The following is a 25,290-nucleotide window of genomic DNA, read 5'->3' as shown; positions in this document are numbered from 1 at the left end:
GCTACAAACATAGTTGCATCTTCTTGGGATTTTCTCAAGGGGTATTTCAGTCACCAAACATCACCTAATGTACTCGAATGTCACCGTGGTGCCGAGGGGGATGAGGAGTCTGGAGAAGGCTGGGGCTCCCTGGATGCGTGTGGAAATCAAATCTCATGGGGCGCTTCGGCGCTTTGGCTTTTAACATCTGATATCCACGGGGACGGCTATACATTGAGCTTTTGACACAGAGTTTTTGTTTCCATCTGAGCTGTTGGGAAGAAAAGAGAGTTTGCTCAAGGTTACAAATCTCTTGGGACAGCACCCTAGATGCCGGTGTGGGACAGTCCGGGGCATACCACACCCACGACACGGCCGTCGGGAAGGAGTCGCGGGTCCCTGCCTCTCAGTATCCATCACCTGATCCTCCAGTGCACAAACCAGCCCTTGCAGGTTACTTAGCATTTCCCCGATAAGCCATTTGGTTTCCAGCTTCCACGCTTCCACACGTGCTGTCTTTGCTCTCTGGAGTGCCTTCCGTACATACCCAGAAAGTCTGTACGCATCCTTTCAGAACCAGCTCCAGAATCTCTATCCCATCTTCCTGGAAAGGATGGGGGAGGCAAGAATTAGCACCCCCGCTAGGCTGAGCCGACAAGGAACCCCTTTTAATCATTTACCTATTGTTTCCACCTCCTCCAATTTACCGCTTCTTGGAAGCTGAGGCCGATGGGATCGGGCATTCCGGAGCTGGGGCTACATTGCAGGTTCTAGGGCCAGGGCTTCGGGCCCTCGCGCGTCAGCGCAGCGCTCCGTGGGCCGTTCTCCTCCCTTCTGCTCGGCTGCAAATCCTGAGGCCCTGAGGTGAAGTCGCTTGCTGGTACCGCATACTTGACACAGCACGAATCCAGGACTAGGCCCCTGATGCTGGCAGTGACTACGGCCCAACTGATCAAATTGCTTTTCAAATTTTTGTGTTCTCCAATCCTAGTGCCATATTTGATACAGAGTCGATGCTGCGATAAATGAACAAACGTTTGGATTATAAAGCCGATTTGTTATGCTATGGCCCCTCTGCACTGGTAGATGAAATGCAAAATGCTATACGATACCGTCTGCTATAATGGAGACGATTAATACAGAGGCAGAGAAGATATTGACAAAATAATGACGATAATAATAGTGATGATAGCCGACATCTTGCAGGATTCTCGGTGCCAGGTGCTGGCGTAAACACTGCCTGATGGCCTGTATAATGCTCACAGAAACCCCCTGAGGTTCTACAGGTGAGGCTCTGAAAAGAAAACGCACACGTGAAGGCTGAGGATGAGTGAGAGTGAAGTCAGGTCTCGAACCCCAAATACCTCCACAGCCAGCACACGAGAAAAGCCCTGCAGGCAAAACTGGGAGCAAGACACTGAAATAAGAGAGGGGGAAAGCCCCAAAAACCCGACCTGTCTTGTGGAGGGCGGGTCCCCTGTAGTGCAGGCCTCCCCAACTAGGTGAGTGTTGTAGGAGCCCATAGGTATCTATGTACCAGTGGGCGTTGTTGTGAGAGGCTGCGTTCAGCTTCAGTGAATTATTCTGAAGACTCTTTCAACACGTTTGCCCATTTCACGGCACGGGTGATTTATGACACGCCTGCCCACACCGCGCTGTCTGTTCAGCAGTTTTTGGCCAAAATGGCATGCCCGCTGGGCCCCACCCTCCTTATTCACCAGTTCGCGCCCTGAGCAGCTTTGTTTATTTGTTTCTCTGGATGAAAAAAGTCCTCAAAGGGAAACGTTTGGCTGATGTGGCGGAGGTGAAACAAAGAACGGCAGAATCACTGAAAGGCATAAAATCCATGAGTTCAAAAACCGTTTTGAGCCGTGGAAAAAACATCTTGATAGGTGTATTGCAGGAAATGGAGACTACTTTGAAGGGGAGTGACGCTTCAGCATGTAAGAATAAACACACGTTTCTTTATAAATAAATTCTGGGATTTTGGGGGCCCGCCCTTGTATACCATTGTGTCAACGTGCCCCATTGTGAGGACACAGAAGGCGGTCCTGGGCCAGCAAAGCAGGTGGTTTGGGTGTTCACCGCGGCCCTGCTTTGCTCTCACTCAAAACGGGGGTGACCTGAGGCAAGCACATTTTCCTTTTTGGCTTGGATTTTCTTACAAATCCCATTCTGGTCCTGAGAATCAATAAGCTCTTAGCAAGTTACGTAACTGCTTGCCTTAGCCACCAAGCTCCTTCCTGTTTCTCCTGTACAAGCCACTTCCAGCTCTTGGATTTGGCAGGCTCGTCACTCTCAGCCTAGACTGCTCCCCCCTCCCCCCACCTCTCCCAAGCTGGCGGACTCGTCCTTCAGGTCTCAGCTCAAATGTCACCTCCTGGAGAGAGATTCCCTGACCTCACGTTAACCTCTGTGACACTGCCCCCTCTCTCCCAATGGTTGTCTCTATAGGGTTTTTAGAAGTGGAAATTACCGTAATTATTTGTTGGTTTTTTTCCTACTTCTACCACTAGCACAGGAGACCACGTGGGTGGCTCTCTGGTTGTCTTTTTTACCTCTGGAACCTCCTGCCTCCGATAGTATTTGGCATATTGGAGGCATTTAGTAAATATTGTTATCGTTATTGTTTTCAGTGATTCTAAAGAAAATAACCCTAAATTTAGTGCTTCAACCCTCTGGACCAGTTTTTATTTTTCACTTGTACATGTATTTCCAAATACTTCTAATTAGCTTTCTGCCCCATCCCATTCCCAACCCTTAAAACATAGTCCTGTTACTCCTTCTGATGGGGGAAAGGGCAAAAGGGTGATGGATTAAGCTAATTCTTTCACGAGAAAGTGAGTCATTGAAGATTCAGAACCTGGGCATTCAGACTGCAAACCACCCAGGCAACTTTATTCTTGAATTTCCTTGCCTAATGCGGTTTAGTGCAAACCTTTGCATCGCTTTTAATTCCCTTTTACAGTAATGCATACCATTTAATCAGGGTTCCCTCCCTTTCTGTTCTGGGAGCCATGGGCTGTTTTATAAAACATGAAGATGAGAAACACCAGCTGACTCAGGACCTACTGAAGGGCCCTGCTTGCCCAGCTGGGTCCCCTTTGTTGTGGAACCGCACTGTTTTGTTTCCATGGTTATATTTAGAGCAGCCCAGGAAAAAGGAAAAGCAGGGAGAATGAATGACTTTACAAAAAACGTTGGTAGGCCTCGGTCACATAGGTCAGTTGGTCAGTGTCCTCGCGATACGCCAAGGTACGGGTTTGATCCCGGTTCAGAGCGCATACAGGAATCAACCAATGAATGCCTGAATCGGTGCGGCAACAAATAGATCTCTCTCTCTCCCTCTCTTTCTCTCTTTCTCTCTCTCTGTCCCCTTTCTTCTCTCTCTCTAAAATCAAAAAATACAAAAAAAGTTTGTGCTATACCTAACAGAACAGAAGGATACCATGTCAATGAAATAGCAATGGAGGAGTGGAGGTAACTCATCTGAGAAAAGGCAAGGAACTCACCAGTGGGTGGCTGGCATTACTACAAGCAACGATGACACGTTGCCCCCAGCATCATCCTGTGCCCATGCACGGCCAAGGGTACAGGGCGCATTTCCTAGACTATAGGCAGTTCTCAGAAGAGGACCTACCAGCAAGTTTTTTTCATAACTAGAAGGAAGAGTCATTCAAGGATACTCTAGATAAATCCTTTTCTTCTATTTTTATTTCAAAGGTAATAGGTGCTTTGAAAAGAGTAATGGCTACCATTTATTGAAGGCTCGTACTAGCACAGTTGTAAGTACTTTTCGTGTAACATTTAATTCACACAGCAGCACACTGAGCTAAGTGCTGTTGTATTATTATCCCCGTTTTTCACACAAAAAAACTGAGGCATGGAGATGTGATGTAATTTTAAGCAGATGGGAGGAAGTTGAGCTGGCCTTTGAGATCATTATTTAGCAACTTGACTATCCTGCCTCTTCAAAACGTCAACCTTTTTAGAATTAACCATGTGCAATCGCCAATCCTGAGTCATTTCCTACCTACAAAACTGACAATTTCATATGATTCAACCTAATGCAGACTTACATAAGTAACATATGGAATTCCTTCTCTCCGATTCTACTCTCCAAAAATGTATATACTTCTAGCACTTTTATAAGCACACACCTACGTCTACACACGTAGACAGATATGTATAATTTTGTGTTGTGTTGTGTATGAGACTGGGAAAATACACTCAAAAATGGGTCTTGGACATTGTGGCACAAGGATCTTGTGCATTTGCATGACTGCTTCTGCCACCGGACGTCCAGCGTGACAATGCTACACCACGAACATGCCCTTAGGAAGTGGCATTTCGTACACTTCTGCTCGCCTTGAGGCATTCATTCAGATTTCCCGGTGCTACGTTCCTGGTCTGAGTGCCAAGATCGTGGAGCCAGTGAGGCACAGGTGCCAGGCTGTCCACAGCAAGGGGGTTGACCCAGCGAGACTGCTGAAGATGTTGACCCTAACACTGACCTTCATCAGACTAAGAAGCAGAGGTTTCTCAGCTTTATGATATGATTTCCTGCCTCCAAGAGGCCAGAGAGTGCTGTGACGCCCTGGTTTGTTTCTCTAAGCGCACAGAGATATGTTGATGGGGCAGAGCCGACCTCAAGGGTCTTTGCTGCCCAGAGATGAAAGGCCCGTGAAGGTCAGAGACCTCTGTTAAGTCAATATCCTCGTCTGTGCTCTTTGGTACTTTGACCCTTAATGACTCAGCTGCCTGGAGGGTCCCATCCTCCTCAGACTGACTTGATGTTGGCTTTTGCCTGTTTGATGTTGCCTTTGCCCTGCTCTCCTGGGTCTCTTTGACCTGGCTGGTTTCAATGTCAGGGGTTGCCGCTGCCAACGCTCTGAGTCCATGAGGTTCTTCTTTCTGAGACTCAGAGCCGTGTTGCCTGGATGTGCGGAGTCCTGGGGTTCCTTGCTCACCACGGGGACACTCTTACCCGGACTCCAGCATCCACCACCCTCAGCCTCCATTCCACCCGAGGCCATTCCAACCCAGCAACTGAGTGATCGTGACGTTGTCACTCCTCTGCTTACATCGCCTCCGTGGCTTCTCATAGCCCTTAATGCAGCACCACCTCGCTCCATGACCTAGTAGGCCCTTCCTTTGGAACAGGCCTCCCCTTCATTTCCCCTGGATGGTTTCATCTTGTCACTGCCAAAATTCTGTCCTTTTTTTGTTTGTTTGTTTATTTTCTGCTTCCCCCCACCCCTGAAAAAACATTCAGCGATAAGAGCAGAAGCTTCTTATGTGTATCTCGCCACAGTGTTTAGAATGACAGACAGCTCTTCTCAATGTCTGGTGAAAAAGCTAACACAGGCATGAGCAATTCTTGGGTTTTCACGTCTGAAGAGCGGTGCTGATTATTGAGCGAAGGCCTTCCTCTGGCTGTGACGTTGGCTCATCTGCAGCAGGGACGTTCTTTGCAGAGGGAAGAAGAGAAAGTGGGCAGGTGTGTTGGGTGAACAGAGCTGTGTATCCAAAGACATTCATCATCACTTCATAGCAGAGGGAAATGCTTGAAGGCAATGTCACTGCATCCCCAGGAAGAAGCATCGAATACTCTCTGGCATAGCATGGAGTGGACTCGCTGACCTCTCTTAACCAGAATAAGGCACCTACAAGAACTGACTGAAATGGCAAAAAAGAGTGTGAAGGCAGAAAGAGTTCATTTCGGAACAATATGTTTGCCTTACAATGTTTGTTAAAATAATAATAATAATAATGAGGAGGAGGAGGAAGATAAAGAGAAGCAATTTTATCTGCATTAACATTGCAGGACAACATAGGGAAGAACTGCTTATCCCATAAAGGTGAATAACAGAAACACTTTTATTTTCTACTTTATATGTTTATGGATGTTGGAATTGAACATGAATTATTTTCATTAAGCAGATAAAACACTAAAGGGATACATAAAAAGCCAGCGCAAGTTCAAGCTAAAAAATAAAAGCAGGGTGTGAGTATTTCTGAAGCAAGTAGAAACAATGATTCGTAATCTGGGCAATGATTAAAAACAACACCAACACCTGGGCTCAGGGGTGACAGGCTGTGATCAGACAGCCCAAATCCTTCAGCCCCTGGCTTCATGTAACAGCCTTTGCGGCTTAAGGGGTGCTGAAGGAAAGCTTTTTCAAGCTGGTGTTACAGTCCCCTTTCAAAAAGGAAGCTGAGCGAGCCAATACCTTAACACAACAAAAAGCCCCGCAAACTCTGAGATCGTCCTCTGTGTCTTGCTAATGTTCTGGGGTCCGCCTGCCTTCCTCGCGCTGGCGATTTCCTGGAGGATCTTGCGCCGCCGTTGCCTCTTTCAGCATTGCCTGTAGCGTGAGTCCTGCCGGTGTCTCCCTTTGCCAGGGGTGGGGGAGCGGGGGGCGGGGAGCTGCCTCTTGTCCATTCTTTCATCCTCAGCCCCTGAATTTGGGGACAGAGAGAGAAAGCATCAAAGATAGCTAATGTAGGAGAGGGCGCTTCCGGCGATAAAAGCCCTTTCCAGAATTGAAACTGGACCTGAGGAATTGAAAGGTATGGAAATAACGACAGCACTTGGTTTCTTCACTTGTGTATTGATAGCCCAGGACGGATGGGGGAGGGGAGCCCATGTTCACTTCTCAACCACCCATTCACCAAGTATTTATTAAGAGAGCAGATCGTAAATGTTCTCGTCACAGGAAGAAAACATGGAACTGTGTGAGGTGATGGGCGTTAACTAAACCCGTCATAATCATTGTGTGATATATACATATATCGAACCCTCATATTGTACACCTAAAACTAATGCAATATTACCTGTCAATTATATCTCACTAGAACTGGAAGACTATCTTGAATTTTTAAAAACCAAGTATGTATTGAGCACAGGGTAGGGACAATGATTTAAAAATTATAGTACACAGATACAGCAGGGAGGTCCTAGTCCTTGCGTCAGATTGGGGAGGTGGGTGTGAGCCACAAACCAGAAAGCGTGACTTTGGGCTGTGAAGGGCGGGAAGGAAACAGCTCCAATTCACGGGGCCTTGTTGCTCACATCTCTGACCCATTCGGAAGGCGAGGGGAGGCAACGCCGTTCCATGGAGGTACGAAGGTTACATGGGAGAAGACACGGCGAAGGCAAAGCCAATACCACGTGCAGAGGTGCGGGGAGAGTCAGGCACCTGTCCCCCTAGGACGGGAGGGAGGCCGCGGTGGCCGCGCCAGCGGGGCAGCGGGCGCTGGGTGCGCAGGGTTGGGCTTCTGATACTGCAGCGGCACCAGCCCTGGGCGGCGACTGCAGGGCCCTCTCTGGGTGGCAGGGGAAGGCAGGGTGGCTCCTCCCGGCTTCCTCCCCAGGCCCTCCCTTCACCCTGTCTCTCTCCCAACAGTCGCCTCGCTTCCTTGATTTCCCTCTAACCTCACCTCCTAGGATCCTCAGTTTTTCTCAGCTGAGCCCTCTTGCCCTGACCTGAGAATAAGAAAAAGGGTCCTTTAGGCTCACCAAAGGGCCGAAAATGTAGTGTCCGCTTTTCCCTTCAATGCAAGCCTGCGCGCGTAGTTCACAGGCATGGCTGTTTACTGCGTGTGTTCCCAGGGTCGGGAGTCCAGCTAGAGCCTAGGAACAGGGCAGGACACACAGGGTCCTTGTCTTCACGGAGCTCACTGTTGACTTCAGGGATTTTCCAGCTGGGGTCCCTGGGCCGGGCGCGTCAGTATGACTTGGGAACGTGTCAGCAGTGCACCTCCTCAGGCCCTACCGCAGATCTACTGAACGAGAAATTCCTGGGTGGCACTTCGAAAGCTGTGTTTTTACAAGGCTTCCAGTTAATTCAGGGCTGGTGAAGTCTGAGGTCTCCTGGCCAACTGGGTTTTAAACGAATAAAGGAGTTTCACAGCCACATTTCCTTCCACTTTTTGACTTAATTATTTGAATCTTTAAATATGAACTATTTCAAGTATATAGAAAATAAGGCACCGAAATGTAGCCATGTCCCAAATATAATAGATGTTATCACGCTGTCATATTTTCTTGAGATATCATTTTAATTTTTGAAAGAAGTGAAAATGTCCAGACTCAGATGAAATGCTGCTCCTCACCCCACCCTTCCCAAGAGAACACCGCTGCCCTGAGATTCGTTGCTACCCTGGCGTGAGCTCCGTTTTCACAAGTCCGTCAAGGCCAAGATATACTCACGTGTCAGAGCCATGTTTCCAATTCCATGCCCCACCCCTCAAACCCAGGGATCTTTGACAGCCAGATTCAAAACGCTTTGTGATTCAGAATTGAGACAAGAGGGGACGGAGGAGGCTGGAGGCTGGAGAAAGAGGGGAGGACCGAGAAAGAAACACAGAGCGACCCGTGGGACCGCAACCGAGACACAGCGAGGCTACGCGATTGCACATCAGAGACCTGGGAAGAAAGGAGGCCCAGCAAGAAATGAGGGACAGATGGACAGCCAGGGATGAGGAGAGTCTGGGGGTTGGGTTTGAGAGCGGGGTTCCCTTTGTGTCCCCGTGACCACGCATCTCTTCTCTTAGGTTAGTGCCGTTCTCACTCTGCTCCGAGACGGAGCTGTCTTTGGAGATACAACCGATGGCATCTTTTTAATGTTGCCCTGGGGTCCCGTTATTTCCATGGCTTTCCAGGCAGGCACGTATAGACACTCTCTGTTTGTCATGGGCATGATTCCTGGGACTTTGTCTCTTCGCGAAAACAGTTGCACCAGCTGCTATCTATGCAGGCTTCACCGTGTGCCCAGCAGTGTGCTAACAATACATGCAGCGCGTTACTCTTTGCTGAGATCCTGTGGGACAGAACAAGTTGCCTGACTCAAGGTCACAAGGAAGAGACCGAGGGCCAGGGAGGACGAGTCACACAGCTGAGACGTGAACAGGACAGAACCCAGCTGTGACCCTCAGGCCCACACTGTTAAGCCAACTCTCTACCCTGCCTTAATGCAAACTACCGAGGGAAATGACATTTAAAACATCTCTTTCCCCAAATACCCTTTCATGTAATTTCGGCTCAATTAATGAAGTAAATTACATGCAAAGAACTAATCTTACTAGACACATTTTCCTTACTTTATTAAAACAACATGCATAGATTAGATAGATATACAGATATTCTTCTACGAATAAGTGCCTGTGACTTTCCTGAATATTCAAGAAATTTGTTTTTGGAGAGGGCTGCCCCTCCTTCATTCAAGTGTCAGTTTATAGATCTTTACCTATTTAACAGGAAGGTTAGGTCTGGAAGCCACTGCTAAGTGATGATCAATCAGAAAGAGATAAAACAACTTCGATAATGTAATGGAAGTCAATGGAAAGATGGTTTGATTTGCTAAAATTGGATCGACTTGCAGCTTTTCAGTATGTACAATGCACAGAATAAGGTACACCTAGAATAGATCCAGTTTAACCCAAGGTCGCTTCCATTCGATTTGACTGAGTGAAACAAGACGCTGTAATAGCATCCCTTCTTCCCTCCCTCAGTAAACCTCTGCCTTCCATGTTGAGGAGAGATTTCTCCAGCAGTATCTGCATTAGTCAAAGAATGCACCGTCTTGGAAGGCTGTCTACCTTCATTAAATGGCTTTCAGAGCACACAATGCAACTGAATAACGTGCATTATTCAAATGGTTTTCAACGCGCGCGAGGGAAAAGGAGGTGTACTCAGATGGGAGCGATTTTAAGTAGCTCATCTGCACCACAGGAAATTCATTTCTCCTTTGATTCTTATGCCATTTCGCAGGACGTGTATGTATTCTGGTCCCTACGTAGTGTTGTGAGGGGTTTTCAGCCACCTAAACCAGAGGCTGGTGAATAGTCATCACACTTTTGAAAACGCGCACCAAATGCCTTGTAATTTTCCCAGGAACAATACTTTTTGTGCCGCTCCATTCTGACTCAGAGGCACAGTGAGATGTTTCTACTAAGTGGGATTATTTTCTCCCACGTGGAGTCTTAGGCCCTGTGACAAATGTAATGAAATCTGTCAGTCTTTGCAGCTAGTCTCGGAAAACCAGGTGCACTGTGGCTCTGCCGTATGTGCCGATGTGAGGTGAAAAGGGCGGGGCAGGGTGCTGTTTAAATGGCTTGTAACTTCGGAGCTTGGATTGAGGGCACACACAGTCTCCAAAGCGATGGGGAGAGAGGAAGCCTTCACAAAAAGAGCCCCCGGAAGCTGCCTTGACAAGCGTTTTGCATACAGTTAAGTAGACAAATGTATTCTGCTGCCAGGATTTTACAGGATTCATACTTGATGTCTGTCACCAAAATGATTCTTGGGCACCGGTGGAATGACAAACTATTATGCCTCGGAGCAGTGGTTTTCCAACTTGAGCACGGGCGTCAGAATCACCTGGAGGGCTTGTGACAATGTAGGCTGCCGGCCCCGCTCCCAGCCTCTGAGTCGGGGGGTCTGGGTGGGGTCCAGGGGATGCTGACACCGCTGCTCTGGGGCCCCCTTTGGGGACCGTGACCACAGAGTGATCAATGAGGGTATTACACCTGAAGATGACAAGAGCGCTTACTGCCAGCTGAAGGCTCTGCACAAAGAAGGGTTCTTGGGGTTGCAATTTATGCTCCAGACGCCACAAGCTAGGAAGCACCATGGCGCCCCCAGACGCCATCCTTTTAGGGAGAAATACACTGAAAACAGTGTTCTCTCTCATTTCTCTGTATCTCTCAGCTCTCTGTACCCGTCTAATCAGCGTGGCTCTTGCTACTTCTTGTTGGTGAAACTACGCTCCAGGTAGCTCCCATCTTGCTTTACATCTGATGGAGAAGCCAGCGCCTCCCAGAATGCAATAGGCGAGCTAATGCTTTAGGTTAGAGGTACCAGAGGTGATTCAAGTCGATGAACTGAGCCTCCACTTATGATACCTATGTACCCTCTCAACCGATGCAGTCTTGGTGCTGGCAACTATTAACATTTTCTCAGCATTTCAGGGATTTACACTTGACCCCCAAAGTGAGGCGGCTTCGAGCTCCACGGATCCATAACGTGCACTGTGTACCATTGCTAATAAACATTTACAACGTGGCAGGCACAGCCCTTGCTCCATAAGGCCCATTTGCGAGAGCCCAGCGACCGATCCTGTATTTAGGCCAGCATCTCACCCCATTAAATAGATTGGTTTGTTCTTATTACATTGCTTCGTCTCTTGCATTTGCATCTCCAACAGTTCCCACACCCCAGCGCAATAGTTAGGGATGCTGAGGTGACCACAACTCTGCCCAGGCCCCCGGAGGAAAATTTGGAAAGGAGAGTACCGAGGCCTGCTTTCCCAACAAAGTTAGGGCTGCGAGAGCCCGTAGTTCCTTCCCCCCAGCCACGCAGCAGCCCTCCTGGCTCTGCACCTAGAAACAGCTATTCAGGCCCAAGATGCAGGTTCGATCTTGTCAAAGTCTGAGTGGGCAGAGAGCAGTCCTTTGAAATCCTGGCCCTTTCCTCTCTGCTCTGCCAAGAACTGGCATTGCTTGGTTTCAGTTCTGGCTGTTGTACTTCATGGTGCAGAAGCCTCCCTACATATGTAGAAAGGGTGTGTTTGTGAATCTACTCCCACTGTGCATTTGTCTATTTTTATATATGCATATTACATAGCAATAGGGATTTTATGCATCGAATAAAACTATTTCCCCAATTTCCCTCGGTTTATCATTCTGCTGAATAATTCAGCTACTATATGGACTTTTGCTTGATAAATTCACTACTCTGAGCTTTCCCTTTCATTGGAATTTTTAATCAGATTGAAACCCATCACGTTGAGATCAAAGCTGGGAATAACGATGTTACCAATCTATGTTTCAGCCAAAGGATGTTCCTTAGAGCGCACGTCCTCAGATCACTTAGTCACTTGCTAAAATGTAAGAGAATTTATGATGCTAAATAAAACCAGGAAAAAAAAAAGATGTTTTAATAAGATGAAAATCCAAATGTTAAAATAATGAGCCATCTGCATGGGTGGCCCTCTCTTGAGAGAGATGCCAAGAGCTCTGCCATCTGTGAAACATTTACCAGCTGTTTCCTTCCCTTTTTTGTGAGAACATAAGAAACCCGTGCAGTTGGTGTTTCTAAGCGATGCATCCCAGGGAAGAAAACAGGTTTGCCTGACTTCAGGAAGGCCGGCCCAGGCCGGATTACCCAAATCGGACTTCTGGAGCCTGCAGAGGTGCGCCCCAGGGGGCCGCCCTCCTTTCCCCGTCCCCCACCTTTTCTGAACCTCCACAGGGGCCACGGGCAGGTGAGGGGGAAGCGAGTGGGGAGTGAATTAGATCCCACGAGGTCATTTAAAAGCGGGACATTTTCAGAGAGAGTCTGTGCCTGCTCGCTGGACCGCTGGCAAGCCTGTTTCACCTTCTGAGTGCTCGAGCAAGGTTCGGGCTCCCTTACCGTCTGACTGAGATGGGGAAAGGTGTCTGAAGCAGTCCAAATATTTTTGAACATGTCTTTCCCTTCTCTTTCTCTTCTCTGATCACTGTTTCACGTAGCTGCCAGTCAGCCACATATCCCTGCTGCGTGTGCCCTGACAAGCCCCTTATCTGGGTTGCCTGACTCCTGTATGGTCTTCGGCTCTGAACAGAGCGCCAGGCAGGAGTTTCGCTCTGCAGCCGGCTCTGATCTGAGCCGGCGTACCCCGCAATAAAATCTCCCAGTGTGGGGTGCTCAGCTATCAGGGCCTCCCCGGGTTTCGGCTTTTTCACCTCCCTGTTCCATCACTGGGATCTGACAGAATTTTATTTTTTCTCCGACTGCCATCTTCTCTACTTCATTAACTGTCAAATGTATTTCGGGGAACATAACCTAACAAGGAGGTTTAGTTAATGAACGTGAAGTCTTTCGGATGCTCCCCTCAGGTGTCATTCCTGAGGATTTTAGGAAAGCTTTAGGTCATTTTTCAAAAAATAATTTTTCTAAGGCCATATGCAATGAAACGGGGGAAGCGAATCTGTGGGCTGTGGCCGCTCTCAGTCCAGTGCCTCGGTGCTCCGCAGACCTTAGGGGGAAAAAATCAAGACTCATGGCTTCTTTCTGCAAAGCCCCAGAGTCGTACGAGCAGTATTGACTGCATTCTCTAAAGGGCGATTTCACATATCAGGCTGCGGGGATGTGCGCTGAGAGGCTCCCATTTCACATAACATAAGGGCATAAAGGAATTTTTCTAGGTCACTCAGCAAAGCAAAGTTATCCTCGTTTTCCAAGCCAGAAGAAATCTCCGAGTGCCCCATCCCAGTCTCCCGACCGCTCACCGAGAGACTGCGGGACCCCCAGGCCCTCCACCCACCCAGGCAGGGCTCCGAACACGCAGCAGGCTCCCTGCGGACTGGAGCTCTCGGGGCAGGGGAGGGTGCCGAGTCCGTGAAGCAGCCCTTCAATAAAGGCTAACACTCTCCTCCAGTTGTTCTCTACCAAGCAATTTTGCCCCCAATGGACATCTGGCGGTGTCTGGAGATGGTTTTGGGGAAAGTGCTCATGTAGGGGAAGTGCTACCAGCCTCTTGGGGGTAGAGGCTGAAGGTCCTGCTACACAACCCACAGGGAACAGGGCAGCCTGCTCCTCACCCAAGAACAAAGGTTCATCCAGCTCCACAGGTGAATGGGGCTGGAGTTGAGAACCCTGTGCAAAGGTTGCGCCCGGAGGAGACTAGAAGTGAGAGGGATGGAGAGGGGCCGTCCTTGCTGATGGCTGGGCCTGTGGACACCCGTTTGCAGATGCAGCTTGCCGACCCCTGATCTATAGATCTACCCGGGACAGAGGTAAATCCATTAATATTTCTGAATGGTTCCTTAACTTGAGTCTTCATAAAAACAGCATAAAGAATTAATTGAGCATAAAATCAAAATTACATAGAAATGTCTAAACTCTTCACTTCTATGGTACTATGTTTAATGTGTGCATGTACGTTTACATGACACTATGAGAAGTAGTAAATTAGCTCTGAGAGGAACCTGTAGTTCCTCCTCAGGAAATGGTAAAATCCTTGGGGTGACATCATGTCATGTATAAGTCGGGACATCGTCCAAGCTGATGTAAAAAAGAGACCCAAAATCTTAGTGGCTTTCCAAGAGAGAAGTATATTTCTCTCACCGTGCTCCACACATGGAATTCATTTCTGCTTTACCCTCCTCTCCATCCGAAGCCATTAGGAAAGGAGACAGAGGCAAGGGGAAGTCACATCCGGTGCTGTTGGGGGACATAAACTGAAAATAGCACAGATCACTTCTGCGCACACCCCATGGACCAGAACCCACTCACGTGGCCAAAACCAGGCTGCCAAGACACTGGGGACTTGAAGTCTCAGGCTAGGCAACTTTGTACTCCACTAAAATGTGGGCATTCCTCTGTCTGTCTGTCTGTCTGTTTCTCTCTCTCTCTCTCTCTCTCTCTCTCACACACACACACACACACACACACACACACCCACCCAGAGGATGGGGAGAATGTGTCCCTGTGAACAGCTAGCAGCCTTTTGTACACATCATGATGGAAAATCCTGGGCTGTGGAGTCACACTGACATGGTCTCTAACCCCCACCCCACTGCTCCCTAGCTCTGTCTTATTGGGGATTCACCTTTCTGAGTCTTCATTTCCTCTTCTGCCAAATGAGATTCATGACAACATCCACTCTTAACTCCCCATTTTCTAAGTCCTCCTACATCCCAATCATCCTCACCGGGGAGAGAGGCCTAAAGAATGAACTACATGTGTTGCTCAGATCCAGGCATACCTAAGAGCCCCAAGGGAGTACACGTTCCATGTGGCCCATTCCTGGGCTCCCGTCAGTGGTGCCAACAGGAAGAACAGCCCACGCACTATGATTTTATGACCAACACTGACTTGAATTAGAGTCAGCGGGGACAGCAGCAGCTCTATTATGAAGGAGCCTTCTTGAGCACACAGCCTCCAAGCTTGCATAAGTAAAATTATTTTCTTTGTGATGTTATCCCTCTCTCTTGCACAAAACTTTGCCAAACACCTGTGGACCTTTGCCCAATGAGGAACTAACTAGATCATGCGTGGCTCTGTCTCTTATTACTGCTTTCCTCATTTGTATGTTTTTTTTTCTTGTTGCAATGTCATTAACACAGGGATGTGGCAATGATGTTGGCTATGGAACAAGAGAGTGCAACCTTGGTTGAACTCTGGGCTCCATTCAATCATACTTTTTTCTTTGGCCCAAAGCATTTTGCAATCACTGGAATGTAAATCTTGTACAGTTTCTCCCCGTTGTTTTGTCTTTCTCTCCATACAGCCTTAATGACTTCAGATATTCTCCTTTGACTAATAAGACCTAAAACCTTCTCCAAAACAATAGCTTTCCCCCTCTGATCAATACCTTCCGTTCAACACCTACCTTCACAAATTGTTGCAAGGATTTAATGAGGTGATGCATGTAAAGTTCTCAGAACAAAGCCTAATGTACATTAATTGATGCAGTAAAAGTTGGCCATAGCACAAACAACGCAGAGTGGGTGCTGATAGTAACTTCTACTCCCTGCCCCCCACTAAGAAATGGGTCAAACCACTACCCAAGCGTAGCTAGTGGAATTATCTCCGTTGTTTGGCCTAAACTCTCCATTACCCAGTCACCCTGCTCCCATGCCAGAGCAGTCTGCGCAGAAACAACGGAAGGCCAATTATTAGTCTCGGGGAATTCCCTGCCTGCGATTGCTCAACAGTCACACCTTAAATTAAAGTCCAGAGCAGCTGGGCAAGGGAAGAAGCAGGCACTCGGGACATGCTGCGCACCGCGCCCACGGCCGCTGCCTTAGCGCACACGAAGAGCTCCATCCGCTCTCTCTCTTGCTGAGCAGTCTCTCTCTCGGTTCGATTGCCTCCTCTAAGGTAGTCAAAGGGAACTGGATAGCCAGCTCTTTTTAGTATAAAGAAACTTCCCGATGGAGACCGTTTCCCACAGGGCAAAGACCACAAGTACAGTGACTCACCTTGCGACGTAGGGGATGTGCTCCCTGCCCGGGCACTTCCCTGGAGGGCTATGACTTAACATTTGATGCACAACGGCGACTATGCTACGTGATAATATGCTGAACACCAATAGGAACATTAGAAAGAGTTGCTGTTCATTTTCAGGTTCTTTACAACAACCCCCCACACTAGTGTTCGAGTCTCATCTGTCACCAATTTGTTTGGAGTCTCCAGTGTAGCCCAATGCACCCTGGCATCTTTTCTTTTCATTGTCACTCATGTGTTCCTGTCATTCCTCCAGCCCTTTTAGTAAGTGCTGCTGTTTCCTGGTCACCGTGTGACTCATTTGAGGATAAAATGAGGAGGAAGATAAACCAAGCCTTTGCTTCGTGGATTTAACATTTGTCTTCGGCAGACTGGACTTTCTCAGCTCTGTGTCAGTGATCAGCGTAGAACGCTGCTCTCCGCCCAAGCGAAGGGTCCTTCCTGTCCCGTAGTCCCTGTGCTGGCTTCTCAGATTATTACAGCCCGGTGCGGGCAGATAACCCTTCCTATCACGTGCCTAAGTCAACTAAAAACTTCAAGGTGATAGGTTACACACAGCAGAAACCAATTCAGAGTGTCTTAAAATTTAAAAAAAAAGAAAAAACCTTATTTGAGGTTTATCAGAGAGACTCAACATTACAATGTGGTTGGAGGACCTATTAGAATCATGGCAACTCAAAAGTAGCCAGAAGGCAAGCATCCTAATGTTCTCCTTTTAGCAGGAACGATCTGCCCAGGGTAGCACTGCTGGACGCTGTTGGCTGAGACCCCCCAGCCCCGGGCTCCAGAGCAGCTACCGGCTCTAGGTTCAACACTGCAGGGTGGGCCCAGCCAGGGCGCCGGGCTTCTGCTTCCATCCTGGGGGGCGAGGGCATCGGCTCCCACATAACCTACCTGCAATGGAGGATCCCTCCAAAGTAGGCAGGGAAATTAGAAGCTTGGACATCCCAAAATGACAAGGTCCCCTATACCAATCATGACTATGTTGTAACACCTTTTCAAAAGTATTATTTTGGTTTCTGTCATTCTCTCATATTTGCGCTATTCTCTTAACGTGGGTTTAGGATGTATTGCCAGTTCTCTCCCCCAATTAAGTTCCTTCAGGACGAGGGTCTGCGTTCCTCTCTCTCTATATAATTTCAGAGCGACTCGCTCACAGCAGGTGCTGGGAACCAGTTTACAACGTAGTAACTGTGGGGTGTTTATCTTATTGACCGCTTTTCCAATATTTAGTGCTACCAATAATGGAGAATTTGAGACTTTGGAACAAAATTTCAAGACATTTTGTAATTATTTAAAATTATATCTATTTGATAACATATCCCGTTTTACTTTTGAACAGTAGGACAGCACTTATAATTAGAAATAACAGTGCAATTCGGTATTAAATCTTACATCTGCTGTTTAGCCGCTTGAGGGGAAACAATTTTCTAACAAGTGGCGATGGTCAAGAAAGCTATGAAATTTAGGCCAGTTGTCACAGAAAATAACTTATTAGTTGCTAAGCTACCAGTCAGTCTTAAAAGGAACTCAATTAGAAGAGACAAAAAAGCTTAACCAGACCCACTGCAGTTGAGCGTGGCAAGTTGTAGCTGTCAGGTGATGCTGGTGGATATGCGGCAGGAAAAGTGATTGACAAACTGCTCTTTGCTTGGCATGAATTTGGCTTTGATCCAGCGAGTGACTGACATGCTGGTGTCACCGGAAAATGCAAGTGGTGCGTTGGAGGGGCTATTTTGCGCCGAAGTGATTGACACGTGAACAGAAATTGTCCCATAGATGGAGAAAGCCAAACAGAGATTTGTTTTGACAAGCATTTCCTTTTTACCTGCTCATTCTGTATATGGAGAAGGAGTGGGGGTGGGGAGGGAGCTCTTGCAGGTGCTAATTGAGTTATCCTGCCTGCATCAGAATGGCAATGGCCATGTGGACCTTGGGACCCAGCCGTGGATGGGGGCGGGGTGAGGCGGGAGGCAGGTGCTCGGGTCCCGAGTTCACCCAGGACCGTCTGGAGAAGTTAAAGGAACTCTTTAGATTCCACTTTTGCATTTGCTAAAAGAGCAGCTTGAACTAAGATTATTTCCATAGTCTGTTTCAACCATATATAACTCTATGTAATTTTTTTCAGGGACAAATCTTCATTGTCATCCCACGGGCCATTCCTGATGCATCAAATCATTCCTTTTCCTAAGCCAAGTGACGGTTCATGGAAGCGTATGACCCAGAGTGTTCCAATGGGGCCCCACCCTGGGATGGATGGATATATATATAGATAGATATAGATATAGATATGAATTTTACAAAATAAACCCCCTTGTCACTGCTACAGTAATAAAATATAAGTCTATAGGTCCTGGCAGCCATCTTTGCCACCTCATGTGAATAGGGTTGCCAGATAAAATACAAGGTGCCCCATTAAATTTGGTGTGTACCTAGAGAAAACCAATGTATTTAGCTGCCAAAATGTCCAGTTATTAGTCTATAAGGGTAGAGGTATCTCGGAGAACACAAGGTCTGAGGTACAGCCAGCCCTCAGAAAGAGTAGACTCAGCAACTAGAAAGCCGTCCACGTATTCTTTCCTCTTTCCCTTCATTTCATTCCTACTTCACTGTCTTTACTCTGGACTATGATCACAACAGGTCTCCTCTGTGCTTCATCTGCATGGTGGAATGTGGCTGTCCCAGGTGATACACAGGTCAGGTTCACTAACTGAAACGCGCTGGTTTCTGGGAGACAGGATCTGGCTGGCTGACTTGAGTCAGGTGTTCTTTGTGCTCAGTCTCATCAAGGACAAACGCGCACGATGCAAACGTAGCTGCTGACAACCCGTCCCTCTGGATTGCAGCCCATCCCTCAAGGTAGGAGAACTTCTGCGATTGCCCATGTGCATGTTGTTAAGCTATTGTTTCTCAGCTCTGAATCCCTCCCCTGTGCTCTGGGAGGTGGGGGGCAGGCAGGGGCTGCAACCCTGCAAACTGCGTAGCTCCTTGGCCAGCTTGACACAAAAGCACGTCTGATGCAGAGCTCCAGCTAACGCCAGCCGGGCTAAACTCAGCTGCGAGAACCAGATTGGTAGTTCGGATGCCCAGCACCAAGAATGAAGGCTATGCGGTCCTTTGACGTTCATGTCCAAACAGGAGTCCAAGTGTCTATCCACTGGCTCTTAAAGGTCAATGAAATAAGAGCATTTTTAAACTCTTTTCCAAAGGAATCTATAAAGACAAGCTCTTAAAGTCACCCCAAAGTGTCTGTAATGTGTCCCCATGTGAAGAATTTCATTTTAAAACACTCCCTCCCACAGACTGCATTCTCTTGGCCTCTGAAGGAAGCAGAGAGCAGCCGCAATTGCTGCTTCAAGCGCCGTAGGAGGTGGCCCAAGGCGGAGCGGGGCGCAGTCCAAGGCCCTGCGGAGCGGGGTCCCCGGTGTGGGCTGCCCGGGTGGAAGTCCTCCCAGTGCCACTCCCTTGCCCTGTGACCTTGAACACATGTCGCACCCTGGGCCTATCTCTCTTCTTCGGCACAGTTAAGCCAATGAGTGTAGCTGCCATGTGCAGTTGTGAAGGTTGGAAGAGGTGGTTCATTCAAGACATGACCTGCCCTGGCTGGCCAAGTCTTAGAGCCGGGACTAAAGTGAGCACTCAGTGAACATCCACGTGATCCTATATACTCTTGATCGTCTTTGGGGTCTTCGGGCCTCATAGCCTATGGGAAGCCGCTGGGAGGGATTAAGCCCATCTCTGCTCAATTCCCTCTGTGTACTGAGTGACTAGGGCCCAGGGAAAAGAGAGAATATGGTGAGCTGAGCTTGGAGCTTAACAAAGTATGATGACTTTGGCTGTAAGTGCTGCTTTATGGCCGTCTGTAAAGCTGCCCATCACAACCTCCCAACAGATGACCCGCAGTAATGAGAGTAGGAGGGGGCGGCACTGCAGAACATTCTACCTGTCGGGGACACAGATCACGGCAAGGGCATTCCCATAAAGCACAGGGCGTCTCTCTCTTCCTTCTTCCTTCCTCTTATGCCCTGGCCTGGCCCCTCGCTTGTGGCCTGGCCTCTCACTCTCCAGCTCCCATTCATTTTTTTCCATTGAATCATAGTTTAATTTACTCAAGTATTCATTCAACCATCTATTTGTCAATTTTTGATTACTCGTATAGCAAGTATTAAGTAGGCTAATAACTGCAGATCAGATTTCTTTGGCTCTTTCTATATGGTAGAGTCTTTGGTAAGTATGATAATGCTAGCAGCAACAGCAGCAACATTTATTGAGCAGGTACTCTGTGTCAGGCAGCATGGTAAGTGCTGTATATCAGTTGTCGCATTTTATCTTCACAGAAGTTGTCTGAGGCAAGAAGCCATTAATATTATTAACAGTGTCTGTACAGGTTGGGAGACATGTCCTAGAGAATTTAGGTAAATTATCCAAAGTCACATTATTAGTAAATTTTAGAGCTAGGTTTCAAAATCATGTCTGTCTAATGTAACACACGTGCTGTTAACCACTACTCGGGGCAGCCTCAACAGATCGGAAATCCCAGGCTGATAATCCTTGTTCAGTAATGAGCTCATAGAGAAGGTTGTACTTGAACTGTGTTGTAGGGTGTGAACAAGGAGACCAGGATGAAAATGATTTCAGAAGGTATTTGTTCCAATTGAAAACAACATGCTAAACAAAACCGTGAAGCAGAAGCCCACCACGTGGCCCCATATTTCCCACCTAAATCATTGAAAGGGTCTTGATATGTCATCATCAACTCGACAAAATCAAATGGTGAGTTAGAAATTTTTCAATTGAGAGTGACAGGAGCTCCAGTTCCAACTGGCTTGCCGATAATGGAATGCATGAACTTGTGTCGCTGAAAAGGCCAGGCGCAGGACTATCTTCAGGTACAGCCCAATCTAGTGGCTTCGAGGCCGAGCTTTAGTCTCTTCCCACGTTCCCTCGCTGCCTCTCACAGCATCAGTTACATCTTCAGGCCCCAGATGGGCTCCCCACGGCCTTCCATTCCGTGGCCTTCCATGTTACTAGTCAAGAAGCTATTCGAGTCCTCTTATCTTCCTACCACATGGACCGCAGAAGGTGTGTCTCTCAAGAAGCAGAGAGAGACCCTTCTTTTTTTCCCAGAAGCCCTAGAAATGTTCTCCATAGGTTTTATTGGTGCTGCCATGCTGAATCAAATCCCTGCAGGCACAGGGATGGCGTTGGGCAGGATGATCGGCTTTTGCCAGCCAGGGCCCACCCCCTAAAGCTAGGGACAGGGTCGATACCCCGATAATGGCATGGCTGATCGTGGCTGAGAATCCAACTCCAAGTGGTGTCACCTGAAAGAGGAAGGTGAACAGAAGTTAGAGAGCAAGAGCCGGTGGGGCCCACTACAGCGAACGCTTCCTGTCACCCTATTCATCATCCTAAAGTATCTTCCTGAAACATAGCAGTTCCATGTAGCACTGCATTAAATTGGAAATCTTACCTTATTCATTATCATCTTGGAAGCATTTTCTACACTCAGTGCAACAACATTTTTTTTTAAACGTGAGTAAATGTAGTAGTTTTTTTCTTCCCCAAGTGCCTCAGAAGTCCCAACTTTCGAAATGTCTCCAGTGGGATTTTTGTCACTACCCTCCTTTATATAAGCTTTGTCTTCTGCCTAAACCAAAGGTGTCAACTTGCAACATTTCAATTAAATGAGATTAAATACTGTGGTTCTCTACAGGGGTGATATTTCTATTGCCATTCTTTCTGCATTGCTTATTCGACAAACGTGTTTGGCATGTGCAAACTGTTGTGATCACTTTTCTTTGTGTGACATTTTGGGAAGGGAAAGAAGCTGCATGGCTCAGTGGATGACACAGTTTGCGACAATATAAAAATTTGAAATTCTTAAACGATTTAGCATTTCCTCTTCCAGCCACATTATCTATCACAGGGAAGTGATATTCTGGGGGACTCAAGCCAATCAGAGGATAGGAGTGTAATTTTTCCAAAACAAGTGTATGTATAAATTATCACTCTCTTCTCTCCTCTCCATAAATAGCGACACTAATAGATCCATAGCATGAGATACGTGAAGGGTTGCCATGTTCTACAACAATTCATCTTGTCTGGGGAAGGCAGAGTTGAGAAATCTGATCAGTTAAGATGCACAGCTATACTTCAACCTCGTCCAACATCTCCTGACTGTAGTGGTTAAAAGAATATGTGTTTCTTGTCTGGAAGAGGGAGCTTGTATGTGTGTAACAGACCGAGAAGGAGTAAGAGCCTAACTCCAAGGCATGATTGAGCCACAGATACATTTTACTGGATTTGCACAAAATTTATATAAAATTGGGAACTTGTTACATAAAAGTTGAGATTACCATCTTCCTCTGAAACACTAGCGATCTTTTCTAAGAGGAAAACCATGTCCTGGAGCCATAAAACAGTTTTGCACAGAAACTGGCATCTTTAGACCGGACGCCAGCCCTCCAGCCTGCCTCAGTCTCCACCATTCCCCGCTGCCCCAGATCTAAGCCTTTTTGTGAACTTCCTGGGCACAACATGCAGCTGAGTTTGTGGGTCTCACTATAATGGGAGTCACGTGCACTAATAATCCAGTGACATGTTAATCCAGGGTCTTTTAAAAATTTGCCCAAGCTATAGTTAGTGACAGTGAAGAGAATCCGGTTTTCTTTGAATTTTTTTTTTTTTCCAGAACCAGAGTTACTTTATAATTTACTTTCACTGGTTGAAACAAGAGTCAATGTTCTTTAAAAAGAAGTAAGACAAAATATTTCCAACTTTTCTGCAGTTTTAGTTTCTCTTTGGCATTCTTTTGTGACTTTTCTGAACCAGGCAACTTCTTGGGAGGTATATTAGGAGGTTTAATATTCACAATATAAATCACATCCGTTGTAAATCACAGCACACTACACGTTATGTGGTTCTGGAATTTCTGCTAACCACAACTGCCATCTCTGAGCTGACTACAAATGCCGTGTATGTTAGTCACAAACATCCTCAACAAAAATAGTTCAGGGCTCACAAATGTTATTTTGTGTTTCTTTGCCTGTTTCACTTTGCAGTGGTCTCTTTTTTCATCAGAGACAGGCAAATGTATATTTTCCCATCTTCTGTTAGTGTTTCTAGGCTCATTAGGGGCTGGTCCACCGGGCCGCTGACCAGCTGACCCACCCCTCAGCTCACTTCTGCGGGAGGGCGTGACAGCGGAATCGCTGAGTCACAGAGTGTGCGAGCTGAACAACTTGGCACTGGGAAATCTGTGAAGCAGAACTTTGAGAAGTCTACCATATTTTAATAAGTGTATTACAAACTATTTTTAATTGCCTGTTTTTATTGCATTCATATATGTATCTAATTCAAGAGTCAGTGAACTATGGCCCATGGGCCAGTCCAGCCAGCTGCCTGATTTGGTCAAGAGCATTTTATTGGAACACAGCCACACCCCCTCATTTACATATTGTTTATGGCTTCTTTTGCATACAATAGCAGCTCTGGGTAATTCTAACAGGGGCCAATATGGCCTGCAAAGCTGAAATATTTACCGTATGGTCCTTTGAAAAAAATTTTGCCAACCTCTGATCTACTTCTCAAACACGGTAGAAAAATGTTATTTATTGGTTGTTAAATGCACTTCTCTGAATGATTCATTCCCCTTGATAGAAGTTCCCAGGGTTCCCCTTCAGGACACGGGTGACAGTTGTAATTCTCTATTCTCTGGACATCTTTATACTATAAGCTTCTTGGGGAACCATGGTCAGGCCTGACTGTATCCATGTGGAAGGCTTTTAACTGCAAGTAACAAACATTTAACTGTGGCTTAAACAAGGGGGATTTGATGCATCTCACCAACCATAAGCCAGGATGCCTATGAGTCTGGCTCGATACAGAGCCCCCTGAACTGTGCCAACCCTCCTGCCCCCAGGCTGCGCCTGTCCCTCCTGTATTACCAGGACCAGCTTGCTGGCTCTTTGTGTGTGTCACCCCACGTTTGCAGTTTTTTACCCTAGCTGCAGGCGTCATGTCCTCACATCAACTTTTACGGCAGAGCAGAAGGGACGTGAGCGTAAAGTGTTTTCCTGCTTCATCTCACCCTCTTCATTTTACAGACGGGGAAAGTGGGGCACGAAAATAGAAAGTTCGATATTACAGGGAATTTGTAGGGTCTCTGATTGTCCAACGTCCCTACCCCATCCTTCTGGTAATAACTCCTTAATTTTTTTTAATTACATTTCTTCTTGCATGTACTAAAAATCATACTGAACAATGAGTTCTGGGTTGCAAAGAAGGGACTTGGTTTTCACACCCATATATGGTCTTTGCCCACAGACTAAACAAAAACAAACACAAGTGCTAATTAACTCTTTAGTTTTTCTTCGATGAAGCAACTCCCTCAAACAATACGACCGTAGTGAGGCTGGGCCGCAGCCCTGCTCGGAGAGAGCTTCCGGTCCAGAGAGGCCATTCCACGTTTGCAGGTGCTCCCAGGAAAAAGAACACAGACTTGAGGTTGCTGGCAGTCAGTGTCGAAGAGCCAGGCTGAGAGGGAAGCCCGCATAGAGGGAAAACTGGGCAGGTGTGAAGAGAGACCTGCGAGGCCATCGATGAGCACCTGGATGTAGCTGTTCCTGAATCAGGTATTTTACCTTAATGACCCTTTCTATTGAAAATAATAGAAACACCCAGCTCCAAGGGTTCTAAGCCATAGAGGGGATTGTTTTTGACTCTTTTAATGCTCCGTCTGGAAGTAAGCAAACTTCACTCAACAGTGTGTTTAGCCATTGGATGGATCATGCTATCAAGAGCCTAGGTTTGGGGGTTTGTTTGTTTCCCATCTCTCATCTGTACTTCATTCTAAGTCAGCCCTTCTCATGCTTGTGAGAGGGCTGCTAGTTGTAATTCTCCACCCCCCTCTGCGGGTCAGTAAGTTAAAGATCTCAAGGAGGGTTTTGATTCAGCTTCATTGGGCCCTTTGCTGATCCAAGGACCAATCACCCTGAGCAGGAAGCAATGGAATGTGCTGACTGGCTTTTGTGCTGGTGCTTCTGGGAGAGGGAGAGATCTGCTCACTGGGAAGTGTACTGGTCAAATAGGGCAGAGAGAGAGGTCCTTGGGCGGAAGTCTGGGTTACGTCCAAAAGGGTGAATGGAGTGAATGCTGGGAGAAAAAACAGCTAGTAACTCCTGGACTTCTGAGTGATGTGCAGCCGAAATTTTTCCTTTGTCCTTAGGCCAGTTGGACTTAATTTTCTGTCCTTGCCACCAAAGGCTACACGTATCATGTCATCGGGAACGGAAACGGACCATCTTTCAAGC

At 47.2% G+C, this 25,290-nt stretch overlaps 1 non-coding gene across 1 annotated transcript; it reads right to left on the bottom strand.

Moving 5' to 3' along the window:
* Positions 1-24,202: 24,202 nt before the first annotated feature.
* On the bottom strand, positions 24,203-24,330 carry LOC129070992 (small nucleolar RNA SNORA40). Its single transcript, XR_008529162.1, has one exon. It is a non-coding gene; the product is annotated as a small nucleolar RNA SNORA40 (small nucleolar RNA).
* Positions 24,331-25,290: the final 960 nt, after the last annotated feature.

Source organism: Pteronotus mesoamericanus, unplaced genomic scaffold (genome assembly GCF_021234165.1).
Source record: "Pteronotus mesoamericanus isolate MK-2021 breed Mesoamerican mustached bat unplaced genomic scaffold, CSHL_Meso_final contig_25, whole genome shotgun sequence".
Lineage (NCBI taxonomy): Eukaryota > Metazoa > Chordata > Mammalia > Chiroptera > Mormoopidae > Pteronotus > Pteronotus mesoamericanus.
The sequence above is the reverse complement of the archived record's forward strand: the minus strand, read 5'-3'. Positions and strand labels throughout refer to the sequence as shown.